The sequence below is a fragment of the Peromyscus leucopus genome, chromosome 8b (assembly GCF_004664715.2).
Source record: "Peromyscus leucopus breed LL Stock chromosome 8b, UCI_PerLeu_2.1, whole genome shotgun sequence".
Classification (NCBI taxonomy): domain Eukaryota; kingdom Metazoa; phylum Chordata; class Mammalia; order Rodentia; family Cricetidae; genus Peromyscus; species Peromyscus leucopus.
The window spans coordinates 91,835,973-91,853,234 of NC_051086.1; the positions used below are offsets into that span (position 1 = coordinate 91,835,973).

General features: G+C 51.8%; 1 protein-coding gene across 3 annotated transcripts in view; it reads left to right on the plus strand.

Annotated features, from left to right (window-relative positions):
- The first annotated feature begins 1,099 nt into the window (after positions 1 to 1,099).
- The window catches only part of Znf385c (zinc finger protein 385C), a 52,694-nt gene continuing 36,531 nt past the window's right edge, over positions 1,100 to 17,262 (plus strand). For all 3 annotated transcript variants that reach the window (XM_028856850.2, XM_037200642.1, XM_028856851.2), the window contains exon 1: positions 1,100 to 1,201. The gene's annotated coding sequence lies outside the window, so the exon portion shown is untranslated. The remainder of the gene's footprint in view (positions 1,202 to 17,262) is intronic.

Consider the following 17,262-nt stretch of genomic DNA (forward strand, 5'->3'; position numbering starts at 1 on the left):
CTTGTCCGCTCCCCACTGTGCCCCGAGTTATCCGCCCACCCCACCCCCCAGCCAGGAACGTGCCTTTTACAGGTCAATAAAATTAGCGACTGATGGGGGTGGGGGGCGGGGGCCAAGAGTGCTAAGCTCAATGGCCTTGAATGTGGCTGGACTCACGGAATCTGGACGCCTGTCATTCCAGCGCTAAACAGTGACAGCTGAGGGACCTGCAAGGGTGTTTGGGGGGGGGGGGGTGGCAGGCCCAGTGTTTCAAAGAGAGAGGAAGAAGATGGGCACTTAACATCCCTCCAGAGGCCGAGTCTCTCTGTGGCTGACTCCGGAATCGGAGCTGACCTTTAGAGGAGGGGCCTATCCCCACCCACCTTCAATTTTGTGAGCGCCTCAGACTGGGGAAGGGAGGCTCAGGCAAGTCTGTTCTTGCTGCTGCTGCTGCTTTGGGCTGGGGTCTTCTGATGAAGCCAGGCTTGTGAGCATCAGGACCAGGCTGTCTGAAGGAGGGAATTTTATAAGGTCAGGAGGCCCCAAGTATCCTAACCCTCAGAAAGTCAAGTGTGGTGGTTCTTTGCCTGTAGTCCTGGCACTTGGGAGGCAGAGGAAGAACTGATGTTAGTTGACTAGTTCAAGACCAGGCCTGATGCAACCTTGCCTTTAAAAAAAAAAAAAAAAATGAAGGGGTTGGGGATTTAGTTCAGCAAGCGCAGCAAGGCCCTGGGTTTGGTCCCCAGCTTCAAAAAAATAAAAAATAAAAATAAAAAAAATGAGAAAGAAGAGAAGATAGAGGAGGAGGAAGAAGGAAGGAAGAAAAGGGAAAAAAGATAAAAGGGGGAAAGGGAGGAAAGAGCATGAGCAAGCCTGAGGTGTGGTGGCACATGCATGTGATCCTAGCATTCGGAAGGTAGAGGCTGGAGGACCAAGAACTCAAGGTAACCCTGGGCTACATAAGACCCTGTTTCAAAAGCGGGGTGAGGGAGAAAGAAAAAAAAGAAACCGGAACTCCCAGTGGCCCTGTTCTGGGACCTACTGGCCACCTCAAAGTGCATCCAGACTCCTCACCGCCAGGACCGGGGTGGGACGGGAGACCCCGCCCCTCCCGGCTCGGCCCCGCCCCCCGCCAGCCAGTCCCGGCCGGTGAGCCCAGAGCCTGTGCGAAGCAAACCCGGGAGAGCAGGTGGCCACCGCCGGCTCCGTCTCTTCCCTGCAGGTAAGATAAGCAATGCTGGCAGGTCCACACTGAGGACCTCGAGGGCAGCTCGAGAGGACAAAGAAGCGCTTTGCCCTGTCCTCTGCCCGCGTCTCAAACCTAGGGGACCCCCAAAGACGTTCTCTGTCTGGACTCAGCGTGTGCGAATAAACTCTGAGGAAGTTGCAAGGACCCCGCTGGCTGTGCGTGATGCTGCCAGGGTCCGAGGGCTGGGGAAGGCGGCATCGGGCAGTAGACACTACATTGTTCCGGAGGGCAGCAGGTGTGTGTGTGTGGGGGGGTGGCGCTTCGTCACCCCAAGTGCCCTGTGTGGGTCCCAGGGCAGTATCTTTCACAGTGGTTTGGAGCGATGGGATGAACCGAAAGGTTTCTGTTCTGGGGGCAAGTGAGGTGACAGCTGCTGCTTGCTTGACTGGGACCTGGGTTTTCTGGTGATCCCGGGTCATCTGCATCATTTGCATCTGGGTACAGATGCAGGGAAGAGGTGTGTGTAAGGAAATACTGGCCCAGGCTCCGCAGGTCCATTCTTTTTGGAGTCAGGCTATGGAGATGAAGGCAGGCATGAGATAACCATGCTCCCTCATGTGGGATTTGGGCTTTAGGATGGGACACTGTCTCCTAGGATCCAGAGTAGGTTTTCTGCAAGAGGCTATCTGAGCTAACCCAGCTGTGATGCTGGATTCCCTGAGCCACAAAGGAGAGGCAACTTGGAACCTCATGGTCCACTTAGTAAAGCAAAAAGCCCTGGGGTGTGGAACAGAGGGAAATAAGGGTGATGCCACCTGGTCCCAGCCAAGACTCCTCCAGGAACCTTCCAGAGACCATCATGAGTCTTTGGATAGAATGAAGTGATGACTGGGGATAGCAGGGAGGACTTTTCGTGGTCATCTAGATTCCTCATTCCATGGTCTCTTCCCCCATACATGGTCATTGTCAGTAAATTCTTCCCCTGTGTGTGTGTGTGTGCCTTGACATAAGCAAGAACAACTTGTTGGAGTTCTTTCTTGCTTTCCACCATGTATGTGGTGCTGGGGAATCGAACTCAGATCATCAGGCTTGGCAGCAAGTGCCCATACCTGCTAAGCCATCTTAATGGCCCTTGCTCATTTCTGACCATCTTTTCTGCTTTTGGGATAGCAAGCTTCTTGCTTCTGGGAGGCAGTGAGTTTAGGAAAGGGGAACTTTGGGGTGGGTTAGTCTTGAGTCCTATCACCTCTACTTCTGAACTGGCTTCCTTACTTGAAAATGGAGATAAGGATAAAGCCCACCTCATAGGGTGGCTGCGGGGATGTAATGGGAATACGCATGAAGAGGAGTGTTTAGCACAGTCCTGGCGTCTGGTGATGGCTCAACAGGTCTAAGTGTCCCCTCCTGGGTAGGACAGCAAAGCCGATCTGCAGGGGGTGGGGACGGGGTGGAAAATTTTAAAGCTTGTCCAGAAAGAGCGATGCCCTGCCCTCCTCCCCTAACAGGCCCCGGTGGCCCCCTGCTGTTTCCCACCCCTGTGCGGTCCAGAACCCCTTACCCGCTCCTGGCTCTGTCACCTTATTTGCATTGCCTTTCATCTTTGGGGTGAGGCAGGATCCAGGGAGCTGCGGCAGGGGGGGGGGGGACGGACGGACGGACAACACTTGGGGCTGTGCCTAGATGGCACGAGCTCTGGTTTGGAGACCCAGCTTGACAAAGATGCCCTGTTGGCGCCACCTCCCTGCCCTCCCCACCTCCAGAAATCCACAAGTTGGGATCAAACCGGGCTGGGTTTTTCCAGGAAGACTAATAATCCTGCCTGGGGATTGTCCGAGCTCCCCTCCAGTGGAGGGAGGGAGAGCTTCAAGCCCTGGCTCCAGCTCTGGTGGCCGCCAAAGAAGAACAATCCCCGAGTACCCTTAAAATCTGGGCAAGGGAGGCCGTGCACATGCCCTAGCCCGGGTGCTTCCCAGTGCTCTGTTCTGGCAGCTTTCTGTCAAGTGTAGACAGCAGGGCTGAGCATCAGGACCACATAAATGCTCAGGGCTGGGGATGCAGCTCAGCTGGCAGAGCTTGCCACGGCATGCTATTTTACGGGGACTGTGGCCGGAAGCAGACTGAAGCCAGGTGTCTGTCTGGGCGGCCCTTGTGGTGTGGAGAGGACCTAGCTGTGGGAATAGGGCAGGGGTGGCTGGAGCCAGGGTGAGAATGAAGCCATCTCTCTAGACTGATGTCATTCTGGTGTGAAACTCGCCTCACAGGAAGCCGAAAAACCTGAATTCAAGCCTGGTCTCCTAGGTTGCCCATGATGGTGTATCTGTCAAGGTAGGGGGCTAGAAAATAATTTATTGGACATGGGGCTGGGGGTGGAGCTCAGTTCATAGAGTGCTAGCCCAGCATGCACAAGACACCCCCCCCCCACTGTTCTACCCCCAGCACTGCCTAAAACCAGCCATGGTGGAACATGCCTGTAATCCCACAACTGGGGAGGGGGGGTCAGGGGGAGCAGAAGTTTATCTGATTTAGATAAACAGGGGGATTTAGAGTTTGAGGCTAGCCTGGTATACACGCGACCTCATCTCAAAAATACTGGACATTTCATTAACAAGATCTATAACTTTAAAACATATATTGTTGTTGTTACTTTGTGCACTGGAGATCAAACCCAGGGCTTTGTGCGGGCTAGTCAAGTGCTCTACCACGGAGTCATCTCCCAGCCCGTTTCGTTTTCTTTTGTGTGGGGGACAAGGCCTGATCAAGCTATTTAGGCTGACCTTAAACTTGAAGCTGTCCTCCTGCCTCAGCTTCTCAGGCAGCTGGGATTGCAGGCCGGTGCCACCATACCGTCCGAACTTTAGCTATGTCGGCCTGTGTCTGTGACCGCCAGCAGTTTTCTTGCTCCATGCCCTGCAAAGGTGACGGGGGACCTGGCTGAGTCTGTGATCCTCAGGGTCATTTCGTTAACCTCATCCTTCTACTCCTCCGGTAAAGTGGCCTTAAAACTGGGCTTGGGCCACACATGTCTAGACAAGGAGGGAGATTCAAGGTGAAATGAAAATTGTCAGTTGTCACCAATAAACGGTCCCCCCTTGGGCTTCCTGACCTCATTCTCTAACTAAAAATTGGGACATTTTTCTTTTTTTTATGTCCTATGACGCTTGAGTGGAAAGGGATGCGGAGGAGAGCTTGCTTTTCTTTCCAGCGTGGCAAGGATGTGGCACTTTCTGCTCCCAAGGAGCAAGGACGACGAAATAAGCTTGTATGCAGCAACGAGACGGTAGAAGCTAGATCAGAGGAAGGCAAGGCTGAATACCCACCATGCCTCCCATCCCCCACCCCACCCCACCATGCCCTCTCACACCCACAGCCAGGGAGGAGGGGCTTCTTCAGGAGTGTGGGAGCCGGTGGTGAGCTGGTAGCTGGGATCATCCCAATGGAAAGAAGTGGCATGTTGTTCTAGGCTGCTGTGGAGTGCCCTGTGGCACCTGGGCATACATACCATCTGCTCAGAAAACAAAGGCCTGCCACCTCTTTTGTGACCAGCTCTGCTCAGTCATGATTCTTACTGGGCTGTCTGGGGACCAGCCTGCTACTTTGGCCTCCTTAACACTGCAAAGTTTTTTTATGGAAATAGACACACACACCCACATGCATACACTCACTTACCCAGCATGCTACCTGGCTCACAAACCGTTCCTGAGCACCAAGTCTCACGTGGACACCCCTGCACATCGCCCGATGCCCTACAGCGTGCAGCCTACGCCCTTCCTGCACTCATGGCCTCTCCCCTCCCTCGTTGGTGCCTTTCATTCACCTTGGGTGACCCACCAGCTTCAGTGGCCAGCCAATGACTTACTTGATGGTGGCTGGGGGCCAGCAGCCTGCAGTTGCTCAGTGTTGGAGATAGGAGGCAGTAGAATCACCGTCCTGGGACTCCCTCAAGGCCCGTGGGACTTGGTGTTCAGCACCTGTCTCCAGAATTTCTCAGGAGGGTCTAGGGGACCGGAATCTCTAGCTCTGCCTGGCTGTGTGGTTCTTGGGGCCTTCCTCTGCCTTAGAATGTGTTTGTCCTCTCTCTGCTGTGTGTGCCATCCCTGTCTCCCCTCTCTTCCTGTCTCTGTTGCTGTCTTTTCTCTCCTCTTCCCCTCCCCCCACTACACACACACACACACACACACACACACACACACACACACACACACACTTTCTCTCTGGCTGCATGGTTCCGTAGTTCTGTCTCTGTCTGTTTTGGTTCATTTTGAAGACAAGATCTTAATCTACAGCTCAGGCTGGCTCAGAACTCACTGTGTAGCCCAGGCTAGCTAGCCTCCAATTCACCGCAATCCTCGTGCTTTAACCTCTTAAGTGCTGGGATTGCAGACATGAGCCGACACCCCCAGCTCCATGCCTCTACCTCTCAGCTTAGGCGTGGTGGTCTGTGTCTCTGGGACTCACTCTCTTGAGGAAGCTCAGGGGAACAGTGTAGACGAGTAACTCTGGGTTACAGGAAGTGGCAAAGCATCCTGGGGCACGACTGTCCTCCCCCAAGCAAATGAGGGTATCAGGACAATAGGTCAAGGTTGGTGCCTCTTTCCCTGGCCCTCTGTTGGGAACTCTGGCTCTGGAAATGGAATATTCTTCAATGACAAGGCCCAGAGTCATAGGCCTGGAAGCAGAACTGGGGGTTCAGAGTGAGGGAGGGGCAGCCCCTTGTCTGTCCTGTTGACCAGTTTGAGTTTAAATGGAAGGCAAGGACTTGGCGCCTCCCTCAGAAGAAGTGTGGACAAGAGCAGGGTTGAATCAACACCTTTCTTTTTACCTTGAAGCAGCCAAGTTCAACCCATGCATCTCAGGCCCAGCTTCCTGCTCCAAACCACCACGGTGCCCCCACCCTGCTCCAGCCTTTCCGCTGGGCCTCTTTAAACAGTCCCCTGGCCTTTCTGCTCCCTGCTGCTGGCCACACCGTGGCCGCAGCTCCTGCACAGGCCTTGCTGTGTTGGCTGCTTGTTTATTTGCCTAAGGTTTCCTTGGGTGTGGTGAGATCCAGAGCCGTAGACCCTCCCGAACTCCAGATGCCCATGGAGAGGCCTGGCCACATCTCAACTGCCCTAGCTCCCTCATTGCCTTCCCGGGCCCAGCACCTCCCCTCCCCACCCTCCTGGCCTGGCCTTGCCGATTCCTACATGATGCCAGCCCTGCCCTGATTTGAGAGTTCTAGAGGGGGGATACCAGGAATGATGTTAGACGCCAGGAGCTTTGTGTTTTCTGGCGGGGAGAAACATGGGGGGTGTGAGGTATAGACTTTAGGCGTCAGGGGAGATCTGCCCACCTTCCAGTCTGTCCTCCTTGGCTGAGCTTGAGCTGGCCATTCAGTGACTTGGCTTGGGACAGTTGTCTCACCGCTATGACAAGGGACCTGACGAAGGCAGTTTTAGGAAGGAAAGGTCTGTTTTGGCTCACAGTCAGAAGGTCCAGCCCCTCAGGCCAAGTGAGGCAGGCATGGGAGACAGCTGGGCACATTGGGTCGGAAGCCGGGGAGCAAAGAGATGCATTCAGGTGCTCTGTTCCTCTTTATTTTATTGGGGACTGCAGCCCAATGAATGGTGCTGCTCACAGGTAGGATGGACCTTCCTTCCACCTCAGCCTGACCTGGATAATCCCTCACAAACATGCCTAGAGGATGGTTTCCATGGTGATCCTAAATGTCATCGAATCGACAAGATGAACCATCACATGGCCCCTTCCAGGAACTCCGAAGAAGTATCCCCCGGACCCCAGGGTCTTTCAAGTGCTTGATTTTTCACAGTCAATCCAGAGCGGTCTGGTTCTGCCCTGTGAACACCACAGAAATAAAGGTCCCTTGTGCGGTGATAGGCAAGTGCAGAGGTCAAAGCTACTTGCTCAAGGTGCAGCCTTGAACCTAGGTCTCCTTGGGTAAAAGACCCACAGGCTACAGTGGCCTCTGGCTTTCTTTTTGTTTTGTTTTGTTTGTTTAATTTTGGTTTTTCAAGACAAGATGGTTTCTTTGTGTAGCCTTGGGTGTCCTGGAACTCCCTCTGTAGATCAGGCTGACCTCGAACTCACAGAGATCCGCCTGCCTCTGCCTCCCGAGGGCTGGGATTAAAGGTGTGCGCCACCACTGCCTGGCTGGCCTCTGGCTTTCCTACTCTCATTTTTGCCCCACCTCCTGGAGGACCTTCCACCCGGGGCTCCTCATCCCGGACCCGTGTCTCAGGCTGGGAAGGGAGGCTGGGGATAGGTAGTATTTCTGTGCCCTCATTCTGAGACTTGATGCCCTAGTTAGCAGCTTCCGGTGGGGGAAAGGGACTCAAAGCTTTTAGAAAAGGCTTTTAACCAGCTGAGCACTAATTGGGAATTTGACTAGCATTGCTTAAGGTTAAGGGCGTCTAACCAGGATCTTCAGGTTGAGGTGTGTATTCGGGGTAAAGAAGCCAGAGTGGAGATCACCAGGTTTTCCTGGACAACCTTGCCAGCAGCCAAATGTAGGAGCCAGGAACGAAGGGACAGTCCAGGTTGGGGCAGCTGTTGGCACATGGATGATCCTTGGGAAGATGGGCCTGGATGGGGGCAGGGAATAAAGCCACCTTGGTAGGTATCTTTACTCTCCTGCTGGCCTGGGCTTCTCTGGTGCTTGCTGTCAGAGGTGTGCAAGGGATGTGACTATACCCTTTTCTCTTTTCTCCAGAGCTCTGGGAGTCCCACCCCACTTCCCCATCCCTTGTCCCATGGACACGGATTCACTCAACAAACATTTCTTTTTTAATTTATTTTATTATTCCATGTGTATGGGTGTTTTGCTGCATGTGTATTTGTGCATCATGTGTGTGCTGTGCCTGTGGAGGCCAGCAGAGGGCATCATATCTCCTGGACTGGAGTTACAGACAGTTGTGAGCAGCCATGTGGGTGCTGGGAATTGAACCTGCGTCCTCTGAAAGGGCCTCCTGTGCTCTTAACCACTGAGCCATCTCTCCAGCCCCTCAACAAACATTCCTTGAGTGCCTACCCTGGGATCTGCCTTGGGAATTCAAGAGAAAACAAGAGAGCATAAAGCGAAGGGACTAAGAGGAGACAGAACGAGGCAGCTAGGGATGTAGCTGGGTCGGCCCTGAATTCAATCCCCAGCACCCCATAAACTAGGTGTGGTAGTGTACACACCTGTGATCCTGGCACTGAGGAAGTGGAGGCAGGAATATCAGAAGTTCAAGCTCATCATCTGCTACATTCCAAAGTTACAGTCCTGCCCTGGGGATCTGAGAAGTTGTCATCACTGTACAGAAAGGACAGCTCGGCGGGGAACAGCACTTTCCACTAAGCCTGATGGCCTGGGTGCTGTTCCTAGGACCCGCATGGGAGAAGGAGAGAACTGAACCCTATAAATTCTCCTTTGACCCCATAGGGGTGACTGCACACGTGCGTGTACACACACACACACACACACACACACACACACACACACACCTAGGAGACAGACAGAAAACCCATTTTAGAGAGGGCTATGAGGAAGTTTCTCATGGAGGAGATGGCCAGAGCAGGAGGAGGGAGGACCCAGAGCTAAGGAGTGCTCAAGGCAAAAAGCCCAGGTCTCGGGAGGGAGGGAAGTCATGATAGGCTCCTGGGACAGAAAGACCCTTGTGTGGTGGGAGTATCCCTCCTCTGGAGATGAGAGCGTATGGAAATAGATGGGGTGAGCACTGACTATTTTGACCTGGATATTTTAACCGCAAGGATGTTTTGAATACAAACATTTTAAACTAAAACATGCCAGCACCGTGCACTTTTGGGGAGATGTTTTCCACTTTGAATTCTAGTCACCCAACTTCATTCCCTTGATGAGGTTTTTTTTTTTTTTTTTCAATTTTCCTCCCTATGGAGGAAATAAATGTTCTACAGCAGAACAAATAAATGTCCACGCTTTTCATTCCGTTTTAATTTCAACTATAACTCTTCCTCGGCATCAATTCCTCGTGCTCGATGTTGCCACTGGGATTTGATCTGTCTATCAGTCTGGGAGTTGCAGGCTCTCAGCACCAGGCTCTGCCATTGTGAATGTGACCAGGTAACCCCATGCAGTTTGGGAAGATTGGAAAGTAAAACAAGACCCATGGTCAGGATTACAATGTTTTGTCGGTTTCAGTCAAGAATGAGTTTTCTCCTAGCCAGTTTCTGGTAATCACACTGTTACTTCTACCAGGAATATTTTTAGTCAGCAAGTAGTATTTATATCTCAGTTAATCTGTGGGAGGGGCAGGGTGGGCGGGGTGCTGGGAGAAGGGAGAAAGATTTGAAAGAGGCCAAGAAGGACCCAGCCATCCAACCTAAGGTTTGCAGGTCACATAAGGCTATGGACAGCAAGAAAATGTGGCCCAGCACAAAATTGTAAACTTAAAAACATTATGAGATTTGAAAAAAAAAAGATTGATTTTATTATTTTTGAAAGTTATTTTTATTTATGCATGTGTGTGTGTGTGTGTGTGTGTGTGCGTTGTGTGGGTTTATGCCACATGCATGCAGGTGCCTGGAGAGATCAGAAGAGGGTGTTGGATCCACTGGAGCTTGAGTTATAGGTGGGTGTGAGCCACAATGTAGGTGCTGGGAACCAAATAATGCTTGCTCTTAACTGCTGAGCCACCTCTCCAGCTCTCCTCTCTCTCTCTCTCTCTCTCCCCCCTCCTCCTCTTCTTCTGTAATTCATTTGCAAGTTTCTTGAGTGTGAACTTTGTAGATGACAAGGTGGTGTTGCAATATTGAAAGGCGGGGCATGGCTGGAGCCACTATCCACCTTCCAGCTGGGGTGAGGATTTTCCCCAAGAGGAGGGAACTTTTGAAGCTTTTGTTTGTTTGTGGCAAGGCCCCACTTTGTACCCCAGGCTAGCCCAGCATCACTGTGTAGCCATGTGGTCTTGAACTCCCAGCAACCCAACTACCTTGACCTCCTGAGTGCTTTACCTTTTAAAATGATTTGTTTATAAATAATTTTTATAAACTTATTTATAAACACACACGCACATGCACATGCACACGCACCACAGTGCTTATGTGGAAGTCTGAAGACAACTCCTGGGAGCCAGCTCTCTCCTTTTATCATGTGGATTCCAGGGATCAAATATAGGTCATCAGGCATAGCAGAAAGAGCGCCCTCTGCAACTGCCCCATCTCCCAGAGTCATCTCACCGGGTGCTTTTATTTATTTATTTACTTATTTATTTATTTACTTATTTATTTTTGGTTTTTCGAGACAGGGTTTCTCTGTGTAGTTTTGGTGCCTGTCCTAGATCTTGCTCTGTAGATCAGGCTGGCCTCGAACTCACACTGGATGCTTTTAAAGTCATCTCCTCAGTCCTTTTAAACAGGCAGATGGTGTGCCTAGAGCTTGCTTGCTTATTTATTTATTATTCATTCATTCATTCATTTATTTATTTGTTTGTTCGTTTGTTTTTGTGGTGCTGAAGATCGAACCCAGGGCCTTCCCATGCTAGGCGGGTGATCTACCTCTTAGCTTTTCCCCAACCACCATGTTCTGGCTGTGTGTAGAGAATATTTAGGAGGAGTGAGGGACAGGCAGAGCAGCCAGGTAAGGTGGCCACCATTCTCCATTCAGGCAGGAGGAGTAAGAGAATTGGAGATTTAGCAAGAAAAGGTAAGAACTCATCCCACCCCCCAGGATCCTCCCAATGGCCTCCCACACCTCCCTTCCTCCTGATACTACAAACAACCTGGAAGCAAGAGTCTGGCCCCAGGGTTTTTGCAGGGTAGGAACTAATGCCTAGGTTGTCTGCCCCTGAATGCCAGCAGGGGAGGGGATGCATGATCCCACCCATGATCCAGAGTCACGTGGCTGGAACAACCACTGGCCACAGACCTGGCCCTGAAACAGACTCAGACACAGGGCGCTTGTCCTGCTGTGGCTCGGAGCTCAGGGTGTGACCCTAGGCGAGGGTACAAAGGAGCCTCTGTCAGTGTGGGGCACTGTGCCCACCTGGAGCAAGCCAGGCGCCCAAGGAGTGAGGAAGTGGCCTGAGAGTACAGGGAGAAACCTGAGGTGACACACACCTGAGGTTTGAGTGTCATGGGGCTAAGTCACTTCCTCACCTGTAAGATGGGGATCTAGACTCCAGCTTCCCAGACCTGGCACAAGGTCGGCACTGCTCATTGCCTGACTGAGTGCTCGTTAAGTATCACTTAGCATATACACATAACATTATCGTATGCACGTTTGCTAAGCACTTTACAGATATTGACTCATTTGATCCCTGTAAAGACCCACTAAGTGGGTACTATTAGTATTTATCCTTATATTACACATAGGGGAAACTGAGGCTCAAAGGCAAGATTTGAACCCAGGTCCTATAGCTACACACTCTTGCTTCTGTTGAAAGCGAGGAAGGCATTCCTTAGGCCATGTGCCTCAATAGATGTGGGGGTCCTTCAAAGGGAAGATGTTTCCCAGACCACGTGTACCTTAGTGACTATAACTACACATTGTCCCCACGCCAAGGGACAGGAAGAGGACGGAAGTCACACTTCTTGGGAGCAGTAGAAATCAAGAGTAGGACAGAGCGGGAATCAAGAGGAACCCTGTCGCAACTCTGCTGCCCAGGGCCCAGCTGCGGAAGCTGCTGTCCCGGGCACAAGCTGATCTAGACTGTATTCCTTCAACAAGGTTGAGTTATACCCTGAGGGGTGCCCAGCTGGGGCCATGTGCTGGGAACAAGCTGACCCCATTCCCTAGAGGCCAATGTCCATTGGAACACAAAGCATGGCATGGGGGCCACAGCCCAGGCCTGAAGGTGGAGGACAGCCTGGGAGTGTGGTTAGCAGATCTTCCCGGGCTGAGATGGCAGCCGGGTGGGATGGGTGCTGGGGGATGGGTAGCGTGGAAAGTAACAAGCAGCGTCACTCGGGCGGGTGGATGAGGACTCCAAAAGCCAAGCCTGGAGCTCAGATAGCTTTTCCTACCAGCATCTCTGTTCAGCTGCTCCTCAGAACCACCCAGATACAGTTGAAAAAGCAGCCACAGAGAGGTCTGTTGGCACAGGACTGGAATCCCAGCACTCGGAGGCTGAGGTTGGGGAATCTAGAGTTTGAGACCCTGAACTACATGTTCAGATCCTGTCTGAAAAAAAACCTCCCAAAACAAAACAAACAAACAAACAAAAACAACCAAAATAGAGTGTCTTAGTTAGGGTTTCTATTGCTGTGGCGAAACACCATAACCAAAAAGCAAGTTTGGGAGAAAAGGGTTTATTTTTGTAAAGGCTTACACTTCCACATTGCTGTTCATCACTGAAGAAAGTCAGGACAGGAACTCAAATAGGGCAGGATCATGGAGGCAGGAGCTGATGCAGAGGCCAGGGAAGGGTGCTGCTTACTAGCTCAGCCTGCTTTCTTATAGAATCCAGGACCACCAGCCCAGGGATGGCACCACCCACCATGGGCTGGGCCCTCTCATGTTGATCACTAATTGAGAAAATGCCTGCCCCTGGATCTCATGTAGGCATTTCCTCAACTGAGGCTCCTTCCTCTCTGATGACTCTAGCTTATGTCAAGTTGACACACAAAACCAATCAATACATAGAGCATCTGGGCATCGGGAGGTGGATCAGAAATTCACAGTCATCCTTGGTTACATAGTGAGTTCAAAGTCAGCTTGGGCCACATGACACCCTGTCTCAAAAAGGGAGAGGGGAAGGGCTGGAGAGATGACTCAGCAATTAGGAACACTTGCTGCTCTACCAGAGGGTTGGTTCCCAGCACCCATATCAGAGGCCTCACAATTGCCTGTTACACCAATTTCAAGGAGCCAACACCCTCTGGCCTCCTCACTGGTGCACATAAACTCACACAAGTACACACACATACTAGTAAATAAAAAGCAAAATGGTTTAGCCCTGTTCTATTGCTGTGAAGAGACACCATGACCAGGGCAACTCTTGTAAAGGAAAGCATTTAATTGGGGCTGACTTACAGTTTCAGAGGCTTAGTCCATTGCTATCATCATGGCAGGTGGCATGGCAGCAGAAATGCCAGGCTTGGTGCAGGAGAAGTCGCTGAGAGCTACATCCTGATCCACAGGCAAAGAGAGAGATTGAATCTGACACAGGCTTTTGAAACCTCAAAGCCCACCCCAATGACACACTTCCTCCAACAAGGCCACACCTCCTAATCCTTCTAATCCTATCAAAGAGTTCCACTCTGTGACTAAGCATTCAACTATATGAGCCTATGGGGGGCCATTCTTATTCAAACTACCATGCAAAGAAATCTTAACAGCAACAACAAAACTCTTTACCCCAGGTCCCTGAGTCTAAGGCTGAGGGGTAGGAGCTGGAGGAGGACCCTGCCAAACTTCCCAGGAGACACTTCCAAGGCCAGGCGTGTCTTTGGAAGGCTGGTGGACACAAGAGTCTAGCCCTTAGGTGCACATTAGAATCACCTGGGCAGAAGATCAAAGTTCTCAGGCCACAGCACAAGGCAAGCTCATCAGAGCCCACAAGGGCCTTGGGCATTAGAAGTTCTCAGAGTTATCGGTAGTTCTGGTTTTGGTTCAGGTGAGTTGTAGGTGGTTCTGGTTTTGGTTCAGGTGAGTAAGTACACAGAGGGACCTCTCCAGTGTGCCTGTCCCACTTGTTGGACAGATCTGGGCTGGGAGACATGATTCTTATATTTCCTCTCAATTGATCCAGGGATCCCAGGGGGTATATTTGACCAAGCATAGAGGTGAGGCATTCCACGCCCAGGCTGTGTCCTGGGCCCTTTATAGCTGAGGCCTTCGGGTAGCTCAGCTAGGGGAAACCTCCGGGGACTGAAAGAGGGGATGGGGCCCAAAGATATAGTGACACATTCTGTATCAGTAGGGTGTTTCCTGGAACCATGGTGGCGTACACTTTCAATCCTAGCCTGTTCAAGGCCAGCCTGATTTACATAGCCAGTTCTAAGGCAGACAGGGCTACATAATATGACCCTGTTTCAGAAGAAAGAAAGAGAAGGAAGAAAGACAGACTCTTGGTGGTCTGTGCCACAGATCACCAGAGAAGGATGCGTGGATGTGGTCACCTGCTGCCTGGTTGACCAGATGGGGCTCTGGCCACCCCATACCACTGGCTCTTTCGGCCAATGGGCTTGGAGAGCCACCCTTCCTCCAAGCCTCAGGTTCAACTTCAGCTCCCTCTCTTCCATCCTGAGTTTGGATGGATTAGGTTGTGTCTCACAACAAGGACCAACTATGGGTTCATGGAGTGGACTTAGAGGGAGGATTCTGCTCAGCTGACTCATTAAATAAAAGGTACAGGAAATGAAGGGTGGGTCAGGAGCCTCGAGATCTTAATTTCCGTAGGGTTGGCCCTGGCTTATAGTCAGGGTTCCTGTGGGCATCTTCTGAATGCCTCTCTTGAAGTAAGAGGAAGGGAGCCAAGGTTGTCCCAGGGGGACCCCAAACCTTGGTCTTTACAGTCCCTTCCAGGCAGTAACTCCCGTGAAGTCCTCCCACGGGCTGATTACCTGCTAGACTGCTGTGAGTGATGCTCATTGGGGAGGGGCTGCCCCTGCTGGCTGGTGGTTTTCCAAACTCTCCAGCCTCCTTTTCTCCAGCTCTGGCCTCTCTATACACCCCCAGACAGCTCTGCCAAGCTGGGTGAGGAGGTCAAAATCATTTCCTTTGCTTTGACATTAGCCTCAAGTAGGAATCGACTCTGGTCTGGGAAAGACTGAGGATAGACTGACAGCTTTGAGGTGCAAGATGAGGGACAAGTGGGGGAGGGGCTCAGCCTAGACCTGAGTCTCGGGAGACTTGGGAGAGGGCACCCCGAGGCTTTTTTGCATTCGACCTAGGCTTGTTTGTCTTCCTACCACTTTTGAGACATTGGTTTCTAAAGCGCAGCTATGAGGAAGTTCTTTCTGAGGTCTAATCCTGGTTGCTTCTGCTGTAACTAAGGATTTTGTCCTCCTCGTGGGCGGGACTTTACAGTTTGCAGAGTGCTTGGTGTTGCTATTCCCATTGCAGAGAAGGCTAATAAGTGACCAAGTGGTAACACAAACGTATCTGCCTGATTCAGTCACACCTATCCTCATGTGAGTCCCTCAGATTACACCCAGAGACACACCCCTCTGCACATGTGCCCCCCCCATCTCATCAACTCCAAAGTGCTTAGTCCTAGAGAGGTCATCCTGTCCATCCCCCTGCCTCTATCCCTTCCCCGGGGAAGTGTATACGCAGCTCCTGTGGCCACGGCCCAGGAGAAGGGGGTGGCAGACTTGGGAAGTCAGGGTTCCAGCTGCTCTGCTCCTTCGTGGGCAAAGCCTTTGAACATATAATGTGATAATCTCTGCCTGCTTGCTGCACACCAAGGGCCTCCCTGGCTTCATCCAAGAACCCATTAGGGACCTCACAGGAGGAACAAGCTCAGTGTCTGTACTGGGCAATCTGCCTCCTTGCCCCTCTGCATGCTGGGAAGGATCTGTTTGTTCTTTAGCTGCAAGACACAATTACCAGACACTGCTGGAAATGAGTCAGGCTTCCCGATTTGAGACCCGAATGGGGTGCGGTGGGGGCTGGGCTTCTCTTCTATACTGAGCTATAGAAGGTTCCAGATTGGTGCTGCTGGCTCACCTGGCTGGGAGGCTGATGGGAGAGCCTAGAAACAACCTAGTCGGTGACTTAGAGGCCGTTCTGCTGCCCCATCCCGATGTCCTGGCTGGGAAACTGAGGACAGCTGTTGTCCCCATGGCATCCCCGCTCAGAAGCCACCCAATTAGCACTCTGTCTGACTCTGTGTTCCCAGCGCCTGTCTCATTATTTGGGGATTTATGATTGTCCCGGTCACTGTGAAGGACAACTGTCCGGGTTTCCATCGGGGAGGGGAGGGGGGAGCCCAGCCAGCGCTCAGCCCAGCGGTGGCAGGAGGTGGTGCCATCCTGCTTGGGGCAGGATGGGGATTTGATTTCAGGGGGATTTGCGGCTAGTGGGGAGCCGCCCTGGCCACATGGTGGCTCAGAGCTATTTTAAGAGGAGGTGGGGGGGAGGGGCTGGTGGCTTTGTCCCTCCTGTAGGAGCATAAAGAACCCAGGATGGATAGGGTAGGATGCAGACCCAAGATGGGGTTCCGTCCCACTTTCCCTCTGGAACCCATGGGTCCAGAACTATGGCAGTGCAATCTGACCCCATATGGGCAATGGGCAAGATGGAGAAGCAGCTGGGGAAGGATGGGGCTCCTGGCCTGAGCCCCATGGCAAGGGCCTTGCTCCCACCAGAGTTCTTGCTATTATTATAATGGGTAATTATTATTATAGTGGGTAATTAGAATAATAACAGTTGCATATATTTATAGCCAAGATTACATTTATTGAGGGGCTTGAGATGTAGCTGAAGTTGGTAAAGAGCCTGCTGATCATACGTTCACAAAGCTCTGAGTTCAACCTCCAAAAGGAATATAACTGGGCATGGTAGTAATGCCTGTAGTCCCAGCCCCCGGGAAGTAGAGGCGGGAGGATCAGAAACTCAAGGTCACCCTCTCCTGTAAAGTGAGCTTAGGGGCCAGTCTGAGCTGCAAGAGACCCTGACTCAAAAGAAAGGAAAACAAGAAATTACATTTATTAAGCTCTCTGGGAAGGTCCCTGGGAGGGACAACAGGGGCAGCCTTGACGTTAGGTTCTCCAGTGCCCCTGTTCTCCAGGGCCACTTCCAAGTTGGGTAATAGCATACACCCCTCCAACCTCAGCATTCCCATCTCCAAGGCAGGCACCAGGCATGCCTAACTGGTGGTGCCCATGCTGTTAACTGGGCATCTGCTTTATCGGGAACTCTGCAAAGATGACCTCACAACACCTAACGCGGTGATGTATTGTTCACTGCCATGTTTTACAAGCTCAGAGAGGGGAGGTGATTTGCCCAAGCTCACACAGCCAGAGCACAGTACCTAGTCTGTTCTTCTCAAACCCGCTGTGAGTCATTCTGTTCACCGGGCAAATCTAGCAGTGTGTGTGCTGACTGGTGCCTGGGAAGAGGAGATGGGATGAAACCGGCAGGGGTGAGTCCCAGGATGGCCAACCTGGAGGCTTGGTGGCTTTATTTAGACCAT